Source organism: Entelurus aequoreus, linkage group LG17 (assembly GCF_033978785.1).
Source record: "Entelurus aequoreus isolate RoL-2023_Sb linkage group LG17, RoL_Eaeq_v1.1, whole genome shotgun sequence".
Classification (NCBI taxonomy): Eukaryota; Metazoa; Chordata; class Actinopteri; order Syngnathiformes; family Syngnathidae; genus Entelurus; species Entelurus aequoreus.
In genome coordinates this window covers 18,183,467-18,201,352 of record NC_084747.1, presented here as the reverse complement: position 1 = coordinate 18,201,352, position 17,886 = coordinate 18,183,467, and the positions used below count along the sequence as shown (strand labels likewise).

At 38.7% G+C, this 17,886-nt stretch overlaps 1 non-coding gene across 1 annotated transcript; it reads left to right on the top strand.

Annotated features, from left to right (window-relative positions):
* The first annotated feature begins 6,023 nt into the window (after positions 1–6,023).
* On the top strand, positions 6,024–6,095 carry trnad-guc (transfer RNA aspartic acid (anticodon GUC)). The gene has a single exon. It is a non-coding gene; the product is annotated as a tRNA-Asp (tRNA).
* The last annotated feature ends 11,791 nt before the right edge of the window (positions 6,096–17,886 follow it).

Sequence of the window (17,886 nt, the reverse complement as noted above, 5' to 3'; positions counted from 1 at the left end):
AAGATTCTGATTCTGTCAACTCATTGTCCAGCACAGCTCCTAAGGCGTCAGGACGTGAGGTTTAAGTTGAGCAGCACTATTTAATGAGCTAAAGGCCCGGAACTAATTTTCTATTTGTTTTTTATTTAAAATGCCCTGAGTAGGTTGCACACAATTTTGTCATACTCACTACAATCACAATAAAGATTCTGATTCTGCCAACTCATTGTCCAGCACAGCTCTTAAGGCGTCAGGACGTGAGGTTTAAGTTGAGCAGCGCTAGCTAATAAGCAAATTTTCTATTTTTATTTATTTAAAATTGTTTTTAAATGCCCTGAATAGGTTGCACACAATTTTGTCATACTCACTACAATGAAAATAAAGATTCTGATTCTGTCAACTCATTGTCCAGCACAGCTCTTAAGGCGTCAGGACGTGAGGTTTAAGTTGAGCAGCGTTAGCTAAGGAGCTAAAGGCCCGGAACTAATTTTCTATTAGTTTTTTATTTAAAATGCCCTGAATAGGTTGCACACAATTTTGTCATACTCACTACAATGACAATAAAGATTCTGATTCTGTCAACTCATTGTCCAGCACAGCTCCTAAGGCGTCAGGACGTGAAGTTTAAGTTGAGCAGCGCTAGCTAATACGCAAATTTTCTATTTTTATTTATTTAAAATTGTTTTTAAATGCCCTGAATAGGTTGCACACAATTTTGTCATACTCACTACAATGACAATAAAGATTCTGATTCTGTCAACTCATTGTCCAGCACAGCTCTTAAGGCGTAAGGACGTGAGGTTTAAGTTGAGCAGCACTAGCTAATGAGCTAAAGGCCCGGAACTAATTTTCTATTTGTTTTTTATTGAAAATGCCCTGAATAGGTTGCACACAATTTTGTCATACTCACTACAATGACAATAAAGATTCTGATTCTGCCAACTCATTGTCCAGCACAGCTCTTAAGGCATCAGGACGTGAGGTTTAAGTTGAGCAGCGCTAGCTAATAAGCTAATTTTCTATTTTTATTTATTTAAAATTGTTTTTAAATGCCCTGAATAGGTTGCACACAATTTTGTCATACTCACTACAATGACAATAAAGATTCTGATTCTGCCAACTCATTGTCCAGCACAGCTCTTAAGGCGTCAGGACGTGAGGTTTAAGTTGAGCAGCGCTAGCTAATAAGCTAATTTTCTATTTTTATTTATTTAAAATTGTTTTTAAATGCCCTGAATAGGTTGCACACAATTTTGTCATACTCACTACAATGACAATAAAGATTCTGATTCTGTCAACTCATTGTCCAGCACAGCTCTTAAGGCGTAAGGACGTGAGGTTCAAGTTGAGCAGCACTAGCTAATGAGCTAAAGGCCCGGAACTAATTTTCTATTTGTTTTTTATTTGAAATGCCCTGAATAGGTTGCACACAATTTTGTCATACTCACTACAATGAAAATAAAGATTCTGATTCTGTCAACTCATTGTCCAGCACAGCTCTTAAGGCGTCAGGACGTGAGGTTTAAGTTGAGCAGCGTTAGCTAAGGAGCTAAAGGCCCGGAACTAATTTTCTATTAGTTTTTTATTTAAAATGCCCTGAATAGGTTGCACACAATTTTGTCATACTCACTACAATGACAATAAAGATTCTGATTCTGTCAACTCATTGTCCAGCACAGCTCCTAAGGCGTCAGGACGTGAAGTTTAAGTTGAGCAGCGCTAGCTAATACGCAAATTTTCTATTTTTATTTATTTAAAATTGTTTTTAAATGCCCTGAATAGGTTGCACACAATTTTGTCATACTCACTACAATGACAATAAAGATTCTGATTCTGTCAACTCATTGTCCAGCACAGCTCTTAAGGCGTAAGGACGTGAGGTTTAAGTTGAGCAGCACTAGCTAATGAGCTAAAGGCCCGGAACTAATTTTCTATTTGTTTTTTATTGAAAATGCCCTGAATAGGTTGCACACAATTTTGTCATACTCACTACAATGACAATAAAGATTCTGATTCTGCCAACTCATTGTCCAGCACAGCTCTTAAGGCATCAGGACGTGAGGTTTAAGTTGAGCAGCGCTAGCTAATAAGCTAATTTTCTATTTTTATTTATTTAAAATTGTTTTTAAATGCCCTGAATAGGTTGCACACAATTTTGTCATACTCACTACAATGACAATAAAGATTCTGATTCTGCCAACTCATTGTCCAGCACAGCTCTTAAGGCGTCAGGACGTGAGGTTTAAGTTGAGCAGCGCTAGCTAATAAGCTAATTTTCTATTTTTATTTATTTAAAATTGTTTTTAAATGCCCTGAATAGGTTGCACACAATTTTGTCATACTCACTACAATGACAATAAAGATTCTGATTCTGTCAACTCATTGTCCAGCACAGCTCTTAAGGCGTAAGGACGTGAGGTTCAAGTTGAGCAGCACTAGCTAATGAGCTAAAGGCCCGGAACTAATTTTCTATTTGTTTTTTATTTGAAATGCCCTGAATAGGTTGCACACAATTTTGTCATACTCACTACAATGACAATAAAGATTCTGATTCTGTCAACTCATTGTCCAGCACAGCTCCTAAGGCGTCAGGACGTGAGGTTCAAGTTGAGCAGCACTATTTAATGAGCTAAAGGCCCGGAACTAATTTTCTATTTGTTTTTTATTTAAAATGCCCTGAATAGGTTGCACACAATTTTGTCATACTCACTACAATGACAATAAAGATTCTGATTCTGTCAACTCATTGTCCAGCACAGCTCCTAAGGCGTCAGGATGTGAGGTTCAAGTTGAGCAGCACTAGCTAATGAGCTAAAGGCCCTAGACTAATTTTCGATTAGTTTTTCTTTTTATTCTTATTTAAAATGGACTGAATAGGTTGCACACAATTGTGTCATACTCACTACAATGACAATAAAGATTCTGATTCTGTCAACTCATTGTCCAGCACAGCTCCTAAGGCGTCAGGACGTGAGGTTCAAGTTAAGCAGCGCTAGCTAATGAGCTAAAGGCCCTGGACTAATTTTCTATTTTTCTTTTTTTTTTTTTACTTAAAAGGCATAGAGTAGGTTGCACATAATTTTGACATACTCGTTACAATAACAATAGGGATTGTGATTCTGTTCACTCATAGTCCAGCGCAGCTCTTGAGGTGTCTGGACGTGAAGTTGCCAGGAAGTTGCAAAACGTCCAATTTAAAGTACTTCTGTCAAATATAAACAAAAAATATGACACGGGTCAGCCTGTGCCAAATTGAGAGTTAAGTTGAGCAGCGCTAGCTAATGAGCTAAACTAATGAGCTAGACTAATTTTCTATTTGTTTTTGTTTGTTTTTTTATTTAAAATGGACCGAGTAGGTTGCACACGATTTTGTCATACTCACTACAATGACAATAAAGATCCTGATTATGTCAACTCATTGTCCAGCACAGCTCCTAAGGTGTCAGGACGTGAGGTTTAAGTCGAGCAGCGCTAGCTAATGAGCTAAACGAGCTAAAATTTATTTTTTTGTTTTGTTTCTTAAAAGGCACAGAGTAGGTTGCACATAAATTTGACATACTCGTTACAATAACAATAGGGATTATGATTCTGTTCACTCATAGTCCAGCGCAGCTCTTGAGGTGTCTGGACGTGAAGTTGCCAGGAAGTTGCAAAACGTCCAATTTAAAGTACTTCTGTCAAATATAAATAAAAAATATGACAGGGGTCAGCCTGTACCAAATTGAGAGTTAAGTCGAGCAGCGCTAGCTAATGAGCTAAACTAATGAGCTAGACTCATTTTCTATTTTTTTTTAATTTTTTTTTTAAATTTAAAATGGACCGAGTAGGTTGCACACGATTTTGTCATACTCACTACAATGTCAATAAAGATCCTGATTATGTCAACTCTTTGTCCAGCACAGCTCCTAAGGTGTCAGGACGTGAGGTTTAAGTCGAGCAGCGCTAGCTAATGAGCTAAACGAGCTAAAATTTATTTTTTTGTTTTATTACTTAAAAGGCACTGAGTAGGTTGCACATCATTTTGACATACTCGTTACAATAACAATAGGGATTGTGATTCTGTGTACTCATTGTCCAGCGCAGCTCTTAAGGCGTCTGGTCGTGAAGTTGCCGGGAAGTTGCAAAACGTCCAATTTAAAGTACTTCTGTCAAATATAAACAAAAAATATGACAGGGGTCATCCTGCGCCATATTGAGAGTTGAGTCAAGCAGCGCTAGCTAATGAGCTATAAGCCCGGGACTAATTTTCTATTTGTCTTTTTTTCGTTTTTTATTTAAAAGGCACAGAGTAGGTTGCACATAATTTTGTTACACTCGCTACAATAACAATACAGATTGTGATTTTGTCCACTCATTGTCCAACGCAGCTCTTAAGGCGTCTGGTCAGGAAGTTGCCGGGAAGTTCCAAAACGTCCAATTTAAAGTTAAATATAAACAAAAAATATGACAGGGGTCATCCTGCGCCAAATTGAGAGTTAAGTTGAGCAGCGCTAGCTAATGAGCTAAAAAGCCTTGGACTCATTTTAGATTTGTTTCTATTTTATTTTTATTTAAAATGCCCTGAATAGGTTGCACACAATTTCGGTCATACTCACTACAATGACCATAAAGATTCTGATTCTGTCAACTCATTGTCCAGCACAGCTCTTAAGGCGTCAGGACGTGAGGTTTACACAGCCAGACTACAGTAGCTGGCATCCTTCAATAATCACACAAATGATATCCGCAACACATAAAGCTTTTTACTTCCTGTTTCATTTGTTTTTAATGTATTTTGTATTATTTAGTATTTTTATTATTTCTAAGAAAAGTTGGTTTTGCGTAATAGGGCACCCTTGAATTAAGGTAAAGGTGATGTTATTTAAGTTATGTTCAAGTTTTTAGAGTGTTTTTTTTAATAATAATGATAATGGGGTTGCACTTCCGGTTTGCGTGATGTCACTTCCTGTTTTCGCAAGTATGGAAGTTCTCTGCTAACTCTTTGTTCTAAGAGTAAGTTCAATGTGCACAATTGAATATCTTAGTTGCTGAGACGGTGTTGTGTTTATTAAGTTTAGTTTGGGCTATGTCGTTCAAAGACTTTAATGTCTCTTGTATTAATGTTAGCATGTAAGCTAGCTAGCTAGCCGTTAGCGCGCTAGCTTGCCTCCCCAGTGAATTTAATGAGTTTAACAAAGCGCGGCTATAATTGTAATTTAGAACAGTAATACCTTTGAATTAAGGTAAAGATTATTGTTATTTAAGTTATGTTAAAGTTTTTAGAGTGTTTTGTTATTTATAATAATGATAATGGTGTTGCACTTCCGGTTTGCGTGATGTCACTTCCTGTTGTCGAAAGTATGCAACTTCTCTACTACCTCTTTGTTCTAAGAGGAAGTTCAATGTGCACAATTGTAATTTGTAATTGTAATTTAGAACAGTAATACCTTTCAATTAAGGTAACAAGTATGTTATTTAAGTTCTGTTAAAGTTTTTAGTGTGTTTTTTTTAAATAATAATAATAATATTGGGGTTGCACTTCTGTTTTGCGTGATGTCACTTCCTGTTGTCCCAAGTATGGAACTTCTCTGCTACCTCTTTGTTCTAAGAGTAAGTTCAATGTGCACAATTGGTAATTTGTAATTATAATTGCAATTTAGAACAGTAATACCTTTGAATTAAGGTAAATATTATGTTATTTAAGTTATGTTAACGTTTTTAGTGTTTTTTTAAATAACAATGATAATGGGGTTTCACTTCCGGTTTGCGTGATGTCACTTCCTGTTGTCAACAAGTATGGAACTTCTCTGCTACCTCTTTGTTCTAAGAGTAAGTTCAATGTGCACAATTGTAATTTGTAATTGTAATTTAGAACAGTAATGCAGGCGTTTTATCACTATATCTTTACTTTGTGGCGGCTATGGACATACTTTAGCCGCGCAAGCTGGTCTAATATCTATAGTAATAATTATAGTTGCATATTACTTACACACACAAAGTCTCCATGGCAAAAATGATCTAGGAACAAACGTGTCTGCATCTTTCGACTTACTGGAGTCCTACAGTCCTCGTTAGTATAGTGGACAGTATCTCCGCCTGTCACGCGGAAGACCAGGGTTCGATTCCCTGACGGGGAGATGACTTTGGTTCCTCTTATTTTACCATGTATTGATTAACGAGGACCCCGACTTAAACAAGTTGAAAAATGTATTCGGGTGTTACCATTTAGTGGTCAATTGTACGGAATATATACTGTACTGTGCAATCTACTAATAAAAGTTGCAATCAATCACTCAAAAACTGCGTCATGAGTTTAACGTAATGGATTATTGTGGCTACAAGATGTCGCCAAAAGACCAGTTACCACTCCAGTTCAATTTAAGACGGTATAAGTCCGTTCCAGACGGTTAATAATGAATAGGTTAGTTAATCAAACCTTTTCTAATATTGCACACTACAAAATAACACAGGCATGTGTGATTCCGGCTTATTGGATCAATATCGGTGAAAAAGTTGTATCGGGACACCCCTAAAAATAACTGGGTATGGGTACCGAATCCAACCAAATCCCACCGATTCACATACAATAAAACGGTCCCATGTCCCACTCGGCGATCACTCCAGCAGCACCGAGAGCGGACTCAGCTGAACCGCTTGAAGGGTAATGTTGCAATTTTCAATGGAGACAAAGAAATGGACTCAAAAAATGTTAAAAATGCTTTAGCTTGATGCTAATATACATCGGCTTTGCTATTGACATGCTACTGATCAGCCTTAACCATGTTTACATGGCGATACCAACGTACACTATATTGCCAAAAGTATTTGGCCACCCATCCAAATGATCCGAATCAGGTGTCCTAATCACTTGGCCCGGTGTATAAAACCAAGCACTTAGGCATGGAGACTGTTTCTACCAACATGTGTAAAAGAATGGGCCGCTCTCAGTGATTTCCAGCGTGGAACTGTCATGGGATGCCACCTGTGCAACAAATCCAGTCGTGAAATTTCCTCGCTCCGAAATATTCCAAAGTCAACCTTATTATAAGAACATGGAAGAGTTTGGGAACAACAGCAACTCAGCCACAAAGTGGTAGGCCACGTAAACTGACAGAGTTGCACCAGAGCTCCAAACTTCATGTGACCTTCCAATTAGCCCACGTACAGTACGCAGAGAGCTTCATAAAATGGGTTTTCATGGCCGAGCAGCTGCGTCTAAGCCATACATCACCAAGTCCAATGCAAAGCGTCGGACGCAGTGGTGTAAAGCACGTCGCCACTGGACTCTAGAGCAGTGGAGACGCCTTCCTGGAGTGATGAATCACGCTTTTCCATCTGGCAGTCTGATGGACCAGTCTGGGTTTGGAGGTTGCCAGGAGAACGCTACAATTCGGACTGCATTGTGCTGAGTGTGAAATTTGGTGGAGGAGGAATTATGACGTGGGGTTGTTTTTCAGGAGTTAGCCTTGGCCCCTTAGTTCCAGTGAAAGGAACTTTGAATGCTCCAGGATACCAAAACATTTTGGACGATTCCATGCTCCCAACCTTGTGGGACCAGTTTGGAGCGGGCCCCTTCCTCTTCCAACATGACTGTGCACCAGTGCACAAAGCAAGGTCCATAACGACATGGATGACAGAGTCTGGCGTGGATGAACTTGACTGGCCTGCACAGAGTCCTGACCTGAACCCGATAGAACACCTTTGGGACGAATTAGAACGGAGACTGAGAGCCAGGCCTTCTCCACCAACATCAGTGTGTGACCTCACCAATGCGCTTTTGGAAGAAAGGTGGAAAATCCCTACAAACACACTCCGCAACCTTGTGGACAGCCTTCCCAGAAGAGTTGAAGCTGTAATAGCTGCAAAAGGTGGACCCACGTCATATTGAAGCCTACGGGTTAGGAATGGGATGGCACTTCAAGTTCATATGTGAGTCAAGGCAGGTGGCCAAATACCTTTGGCAATTTAGTATGACCATTAATTGGTCTCAATTTGACAAATTGGAATACTGACCCTTTTTGGAACTCCGTTGTTTTCCCTTCTGAACGCCACGACCTTCCAAGCCGCAGGTCGGAATGTTTTTGTCTAACCGACGAGCGAAAACCACATCTGTATGTACAACCATTGGGGAAGTATAAAAGACTACAAATCAAGCCTGTTATTTTCCTCATAAAATCGCTTTGATATTTCAAACCAGATGTGTTAGCTCAGCGACACGTTCCTGTTTGAGTCGCCGCCATCAGAGTCGTCTTTTTTTTTTTTTATGTCAATGTTTGTGTTGTGGCGTTTTCTTCCTCCGACATGCAGTGTTTAGTTCCAGCGCCGACACCTGTTAGCCAGTCCAAATTACAAGGCCCTCCAAAGCATCCTTCGCCTTTTCTTGCCGCCGCATTTTTGGAATGCCCGCCGCTAGAAAAGGCGCACAACTTCCCGGAACAACTGAGGTCATCCGAGAATTGAATAGACTGTCGTCGTGGCCGCGGCTTTGTTGTGGGGTGCTTGGCGGAATGTTCTTTCCGCGAGATGACAAAAGGGAAAAAGAAAAAAAAAGTCGCTCCACTGGCGATTGTGTGCAAAGGCGCTTTCGACAACGTAAACGCGGCAGCAGGGAGTACAAGCGTAGTATTTTTTCCACTTCTTATTGTTAACCACCCGAGTGTGAATTAGACAGCATTTTACGTCTACGAGACGCACTGCAAGCAAAGTGGCGGGAAAAAATACAGTTTTTTACCTCGGGTTTTTTTTTCGTATGATTTTGTATTTTCATGGAAATTTTTGCCAACATTTCCCCGTTTTTAAAAATTTTGATTTTATATTTTTATTATTATTATTATTATTTTTTTTAATTAATCAGTCCAACAAAATAATACACAATAATACCGTAATAATACAATTCCAATTCCAAAACCAAACCCGGCGCAGCGACATTCAGAATAGCAATCAACTTGACAAATCAACAATATATATTATATTATATAAAAACATAATATAATATAATAATTAGAGATGTCCGATAATGGCTTTTTTGCCGATATCCCGATATTGTCCAACTCTTAATTACCGATTCCGATATCAACCGATACCGATATATACAGTCGTGGAATTAACACATTATTATGCCTAATTTTGTTGTGATGCCCCGCTGGATGCATTAAACAATGTAACAAGGTTTTCCAAAATAAATCAACTCAAGTTTTTTTCACTCGCACAGCAGGGAGTACAAGCGTAGTATTTTTTCCACTTCTTATTGTTAACCACCCGAGTGTGAATTAGACAGCATTTTACATAGCCGTCTACGAGACACACTGAAAGCAAAGTGGCGGGAAAAAATACAGTTTTTTACCTCAGGTTTTTTTTTCGTATGATTTTGTATTTTCATGGAAATTTTTGCCAACATTTCCCCGTTTTTTAAAAATTTTAATTTTATATTTTTATTATTATTATTATTATTTTTATTAATCAGTCCAACAAAATAATACACAATAATACCGTAATAATACAATTCCAATTCCAATCAATCAATCAATCAATGTTTATTTATATAGCCCTAAATCACAAGTGTCTCAAAGGGCTGTACAAGCCACAACGACATCCTCGGTACAGAGCCCACATACGGGCAAGGAAAAACTCACCCCAGTGGGACGTCGGTGAATGACTATGAGAAACCTTGGAGAGGACCGCATATGTGGGTAACCCCCCCCCTCTAGGGGAGACCGAAAGCAACGGATGTCGAGTGGGTCTGACATAACATTGTGAAAGTCCAGTCCACAGTGGATCCAACACATCAGCGGGAGTCCAGTCCACAGCGGGGCCAACAGGAAACCATCCCGAGCGGAGACGGGTCAGCAGCACAGAGATGTCCCCAACCGATGCACAGGCTAGTGGTCCACCCGGGGTCCCGACTCTGGACAGCCAGCACTTCATCCATGGCCACCGGACCTATGCAACTCCCCCTCGCAAGGGACAGGGGAGAAGAGGAGAGAAGAAAAGAAACGGCAGATCAACTGGTCTAAAAAAGGGGGGGTCTATTTAAAGGCTAGATTATACAAATGAGTTTTAAGATGGGACTTAAATGCTTCTACTGAGGTAGCATCTCTAACTGTTACCGGGAGGGCATTCCAGAGTACTGGAGCCCGAATAGAAAACGCTCTATAGCCCGCAGACTTTTTTTTGGCTCTGGGAATCACTAATAAGCCGGAGTTCTTTGAACGCAGATTTCTTGTCGGGACATATGGTACAATACAATCGGCGAGATAGGCTGGAGCTAAACCGTGTAATATTTTATACGTAAGTAGTAAAACCTTAAAGTCGCATCTTAAGTGCACAGGAAGCCAGTGCAAGTGAGCCAGTATAGGCGTAATATGATCAAACTTTCTTGTTTTTGTCAAAAGCCTTGCAGCCGCATTTTGTACCAACTGTAATCTTTTAATGCTAGACATAGGGAGGCCCGAAAATAATACATTACAGTAATCGAGACGAGACGTAACGAACGCATGAATAATGATCTCAGCGTCGCTAGTGGACAAGATGGAACGAATTTTAGCGATATTACGGAGATGAAAGAAGGCCGTTTTAGTAACACTCTTAATGTGTGACTCAAACGAGAGAGTTGGGTCGAAGATAATACCCAGATTCTTTACCGAGTCTCCTTGTTTAATTGTTTGGTTGTCAAATGTTAAGGTGGTATTATTAAATAGATGTTGGTGTCTAGCAGGACCGATAATCAGCATTTCCGTTTTCTTAGCGTTGAGTTGCAAAAAGTTAGCGGACATCCATTGTTTAATTTCATTAAGACACGCCTCCAGCTGACTACAGTCCGGCGTGTTGGTCAGCTTTAGGGGCATGTAGAGTTGAGTGTCATCAGCATAACAGTGAAAGCTAACACCGTACTTGCGTATGATGTCACCCAGCGGCAGCATGTAAATACTAAAGAGTGCAGGGCCAAGAACCGAACCCTGGGGAACTCCGCACGTTACCTTGACATAGTCCGAGGTCACATTGTTATGGGAGACGCACTGCATCCTGTCAGTAAGATAAGAGTTAAACCAAGACAAGGCTAAGTCTGACATACCAATACGTGTTTTGATACGCTCTAATAAAATATTATGATCGACGGTATCGAAAGCGGCGCTAAGATCAAGAAGCAGCAACATAGATGACGCATCAGAATCCATCGTTAGCAATAGATCATTAGTCATTTTTGCGAGGGCTGTCTCCGTAGAGTGATTTGCCCTGAAACCGGATTGAAAAGGTTCACAGAGATTGTTAGTCACTAAGTGTTCATTTAGCTGCTGTGCAACAGTTTTTTCGAGAATTTTGGAAATAAACGGAAGGTGGGAGACCGGTCGGTAGTTTACCATGAGGTCAGGATCGAGGTTAGGTCTTTTGAGCAGAGGATGAATAACCGCTTTTTTGAATGCTAGGGGAACAGTGCCGGAGGAAAGTGATAAGTTTATAATATTTAACACTGATGGACCTAATAATACAAACAGTTCCTTGATAAGTTTCCCAGGAAGTGGGTCAAGTAAACATGTTGTTTGTTTTATCCCACTTACACGCTGTAATAATTCCTCTAATGTTATTTCATCAAAAATAGAGAGACTATTTTGGAGGGCAGTGTCTGTCGTATATACCGTCGTATTTGTGTTAATAGAGCCCAGTTGTAGCTGGGATGCGTTGTCTTTAATCTCCTTTCTAATGACTTCAATTTTCTTATTAAAGAAATTCATAAAATCATCTGCCGAGTGGGTGGAGCTACTGGGAGGAGTCCCTTGTTGGGTTAGCGATGCTACTGTACTAAACAGAAATTTAGGATCGTTTTTGTTGAGGCGGATGAGATTTGAGTAGTATTTAGCTTTAGCTAAGGTAAGCATGCGTTTATAAGTTATTAAACTATCACTCCATGCTTGATGGAAAACCTCAAGTTTAGTCGCGCGCCATTTGCGTTCCAGTTTTCTACATGATAATTTATGAGCTCTAATTTCTTCTGTAAACCATGGGGTGCGCCTTTTAGGGGCCCTTTTTTGCTTTAGCGGTGCTATACTATCAATAATTTCGCGCAAGGCATCGTCAAAGTTGTTAGTGAGTTTATCAATAGAGCCGACATAATTTGGGAATGGTGCTATTTAATTCCAAAACCAAACCCGGCGCAGCGACATTCAGAATAGCAATCAACTTGACAAATCAACAATATATATTATATTATATAAAAACATAATATAATATAATAATTAGAGATGTCCGATAATGGCTTTTTTGCCGATATCCCGATATTGTCCAACTCTTAATTACCGATTCCGATATCAACCGATACCGATATATACAGTCGTGGAATGAACACATTATTATGCCTAATTTTGTTGTGATGCCCCGCTGGATGCATTAAACAATGTAACAAGGTTTTCCAAAATAAATCAACTCAAGTTTTTTTCACTCGCACAGCAGGGAGTACAAGCGTAGTATTTTTTCCACTTCTTATTGTTAACCACCCGAGTGTGAATTAGACAGCATTTTACATAGCCGTCTACGAGACACACTGAAAGCAAAGTGGCGGGAAAAAATACAGTTTTTTACCTCGGTTTTTTTTTTCGTATGATTTTGTATTTTCATGGAAATTTTTGCCAACATTTCCCGGTTTTTTTTTAATTTTAATTTTATATTTTTATTATTATTTTTTATTTTTTTATTAATCAGTCCAACAAAATAATACACAATAATACCGTAATAATAATAATTCCAATTCCAAAACCAAACCCGGCGCAGCAACATTCAGAATAGCAATCAACTTGACAAATCAACAATATATATTATATTATATAAAAACATAATATAATATAATAATTAGAGATGTCCGATAATGGCTTTTTTGCCGATATCCCGATATTGTCCAACTCTTAATTACAGATTCCGATATCAACCGATACCGATATATACAGTCGTGGAATGAACACATTATTATGCCTAACTTTGTTGTGATGCCCCGCTGGATGCATTAAACAATGTAACAAGGTTTTCCAAAATAAATCAACTCAAGTTATGGGAAAAAATGCCAACATGGCACTGCCATATTTATTATTGAAGTCACAAAGTGCATTCTTTTTTTTAACATGCCTCAAAACAGCAGCTTGGAATTTGGGACATGCTCTCCCTGAGAGAGCATGAGGAGGTTGGTGGGGGGGGCGTATATTGTAGCGTCCCGGAAGAGTTAGTGCTGCAAGGGCTTCTGGGTATTTGTTCTGTTGTGTTACGGTGCGGATGTTCTCCCGAAATGTGTTTGTCATTCTTGTTTGGTGTGGGTTCACAGTGTGGCGTATACCGTATTTCCTTGAATTAGCGCCCGGGCGGTAATTAATTTAAAACCTCTTCTCACTCCGGCGCTTACCAAAGGCATGCGGTAAATTTAGGCATGCGCTTATTAATTTGAGTGTGATGTAAGGATACCATCATGACATCGCTTAATGCCGCAATAAAATTTAAAGCACAATGAATCATCCCGGGGGTTCTTTTTGTTTGGGTCTGAAAAGGCAATTAAAATAACATTATTACCGCCTGTTAGCAGGTTTTCTTAGCTCACGATTTGTTTCTGAAATGTTACTCGTACAACTGCATCAAAATGACTCATATCTGACACACGCAGCTATATTAATACATTTTTTTTCAAAATAAAGCGCTTTGAAAGACGCAACTCCAACAACAAAAAGTCAGCTCTCCACCGCTACAAACTTACACAGTATTAATAGTAAGAATTGCAATTATATAAAACGTAGTAGGTACGTGACTTACCCGGCGGTAATTCTAGTCATACGCTAATTATTTTGCGAAACGAGTTTGACCCGGTGGTAATTCTAGGCATGCGCTAATTATTTTGCGGAACGAGTTTGACCCGGCGGTCATTCTGACCCAGCGGTAATTCTAGGCATGTGCTAATAATTTTGCGAAACGAGTTTGACCCGGCGGTAAATCGAGGCATGCGCATACTATGTACCCGGCGGCAATTCAAGGAAATACGGTATTTGTAACAGTGTTAAAGTTGTTTATACCGTTCACCCTCAGTGTGACCTGTATGGCTGTTGACCAAGTATGCTTGCATTCACTTGTGTGTGTGAAAAGCCGTAGATATTATGTGATTGGGCCTGCACGCAAAATAAGTGCCTTTTAAAGTTTATTGGCGCTCTGTACTTCTCCCTACGTCCGCGTACACAGCGGCGTTTTAAAAAGTCATGAATTTTACTTTTTGAAACCGATACCGATAATTTTGAAACCGACACCGATAATTTCCGATATTACATTTTAAAGCATTTATCGGCCGATAATATCAGCAGTTCGATATTATCGGACATCCCTAATAGTAATATAATATATCAGTATATATTATATTAAAGTTAAAGTACCACTGATAGTCACACACACATTAAGTGTGGTGAAATTACCCTCTGCATTTGACCCATCCCCTTTGTTCCACCCCCCTTGGAGATGAGGGGAGCAGTGAGCAGCAGCGGAAAAGTTGTATCGGGACACCCCTGAAAATAACAACTAGGGATGGGTACCGAATCCAACCAAATCCGATACAAAAAAAACCCAGAGGTAAAAAACTGTGTTTTTCTTGTTCTGTATATTGTACAGTATTTTGTATATCGTGCAGGATTGCTTATTATTTTTTATTTGATAGTAGTCTGTTTATTTCAATTCCTATTTTTTATCTTTATTACTTCTTGTGTAATTAATTTCTATCCCATATTTGTTTCCACTACCGCACCTTAAATTGGAGTCCTTTATCTCGTTATATGCAAATATAATGACAATAAAGTCCATTCTATTCTATTCGAGGTAATGTTGCAATTTTTAATGGAGAAAAAGAAATGGACTCAAAAAAACGCTCCGACGTAAGTTAAGCAAAGCTCCACTTCTCTAAAAACCATTTAGCTTGATGCTAATATACATTGGCTTTGCTATTGACATGCTACTGATTAGCCGTAACCATGTTTACATTGCAAATCCAACATGTCCTAGTTTGGTAATGAAAACTACAACTAAAAATGCACGTTACAATCAAACAGCTGGTGCGTAAAAAGTACAATACTTAAAGTATTAACATTTTCTGGGGCGCAACAAAAAACAAAACAACACATAAACGAAACACTACTGCCATCTGACGTCTTGGACTTACAACTGTATATGCTATTTAATGTCATATAGTACCTACATATGTGAAAATGTGATAATTAAACAAGATATAACAACTGGATAGTTGTTACCATAATCCGCTCATTTTTTAACGTTGCAATAAAAATGTAATTTTATCTTTAAAAACAATACATTTTTATGAATACACACAAAAATACCGTTATCGATTCACAGGTACCTGGAATTGTTACCGTATCAGTTTAAATAGTTTCTCTAGTTTCTCTTGTTATATTCTTATTTTACTGTTATATTTTTATTCTCATTGTTGCTTTTTATTTTTATTCCTATTGTAATATTTTTCTTTTTTGTTTCCATTTATACCCCCATTATTTACTTTTTAAATTCGATCTCAATTCTGTACACTGCTGCTGGAATTTTAATTTTCATGAGGGAACTCTCCTGAAGGAATCAATAAAGTACTATCTATCTATCTATCTATCTATCTATCTATCTATCTATCTATCTATCTATCTATCTATCTATCTATCTATCTATCTATCTATCTATCTATCTATCTATCTATCTATCTATCTATCTATCTATCTATCTATCTAAATGTGAACGGCACCCTCCCTACATGGGACGAAAGAAAGTTTCGAGTGATAAAGAAGGTGAGAAACATTGTTAAATCGAAGCAAAGTTTGAAAGTGCCGTCCACGTCTTCATGTGCAAAATAAAAGTGTTGTTAAATTATTAATATGTATTTCACACTCTTTTCTACAAACTAAAATTATTCTCTATCAGATGTGTTTGGTGGTCCTATCTTTAGCTATATGGAATGCTTTCATTAGGTCTAAATTATTTACCATGGGGGGAAAAATGCTCCGGTTTTTGTACGATTCAGAGGGCCAGCCTTTGTAGAAGAGATTACCAACCAAAACCGAGGTATCGCTGTACTTGAAATGATTTCACTAAATAACCTCAATATCACCCCATCTGACAGTCCATATAAGCCATGCTGTTTTAGCACTTTCACAATTTATTTTGGTGGATAATTTAAATGCAACATGAAAATATTTTAGAATATTCAATGCAGGGATTCTTTCCCAACTGGACTTGTTAGCTACTCTACATCAGAACAAAACTAATAGGGGAAAACAGTCTGTCACTTTTACACCTTTTAGTTCACATCCCATTCTTAGGTCAGGTTTGTTTCGCATCCAAGATGGTCTTGATATGCTTTCTTCTGATAAACCACACAGAGAGATGTTTTGTTGACACATACATTTTGTTGTAAATGGTAAATAAAAACAGAATACAATGATTTGCAAATCCTTTTCAACTTATATTCAATTGAATAGACTGCAAAAACAAGATACTTAACGTTCGAACTGGTAAACTTTGTTTTTTTTGTTGCAAATATTAGCTCATTTGGAATCTGATGCCTGCAACATGTTTGAAAAAAGCTGGCACAAGTGGCAAAAAAGACCGAGAAAGTTGAGGAATGCTCATCAAACACTTATTCGGAACATCCCACAGATGAACAGGCTAATTGGGAACAGGTGGGTGCCATGATTGGGTATAAAAGCAGCTTCCATGAAATGCTCAGTCATTCACAAACAAGGATGGGGCGAGGGTCACCACTTTGTCAACAAATGCCTGAGCAAATTGTCGAACAGTTTAAGAACAACATTTCTCAACTAGCTATTGCAAGGAATTTAGGGATTTCACCATCTACGTTCCGTAATATCATCAAAAAGTTCAGAGAATCTGGAGAAATCACTGAACGGCCCGTGACCTTCGATCCCTCAGGCGGTACTGCATCAAAAAGCGACATCGGTGTGTAAAGGATATCACCACATGGGCTCAGCAACATTTCAGAAACCCACTGTCAGTAACTACATTTGGTCGCTACATCTGTAAGTGCAAGTTAAAACTCTCCTATGCAAGACGAAAACCGTTTATCAACAACACCCAGAAACGCCCGCAGCTTTGCTGGGCCCGAGCTCATCTAAGATGGACTGATGCTAAGTGTAAAAGTGTTCTGTGGTCTGATGAGTCCACATTTCAAATTGTTTTTGGAAACTGTGGACATCGTGTCTTCCGGACCAAAGAGGAAAAGAACCATCCGGATTGTTCTAGGCGCAAAGTTCTAAAGCCATCATCTGTGATGGTATGGGGGTGTATTAGTGACCAAGTCATGGGTAACTTACACATCTGTGAAGGCACCATTAATACTGAAAGATACATACAGGTTTTGGAACAACATATGTTGCCATCCAAGCAACGTCTTTTTCATGGACGCCCCTGCTTATTTCAGCAAGACAATGCTGCACGTGTTACAACAGCGTGGCTTTTTAGTAAAAGAGTTCGGGTACTAGACTGGCCTGCCTGTAGTCCAGACCTGTCTCCCATTGAAAATGTGTGGTGCATTATGAAGCCTAAAAAACCACAACGGAGACCCTCGGACTTTTGCACAACTTAAGCTGTACATCAAGCAAGAATGGGAAAGAATTCCACTTGAAAAGCTTCAAAAATTGGTGCTCCTCAGTTCCCAAACGTTTACAGAGTGTTGTTAAAAGGAAAGGCCATGTAACACAGTGGTAAAAATTCCCCTGTGACAACTTTTTTGCAATGTTGCTGCCATTAAATTCTAAGTTAATGATTATTTGCAACAAAAAAAAAAGTTTCTCAGTGTGAACATGAAATATCTTGTCTTTGCAGTCTATTCAATTGAATATAAGTTGAAAAGGATTTGCAAATCATTGTATTCTGTTTTTATTCACCATTTACACAACCTACCAA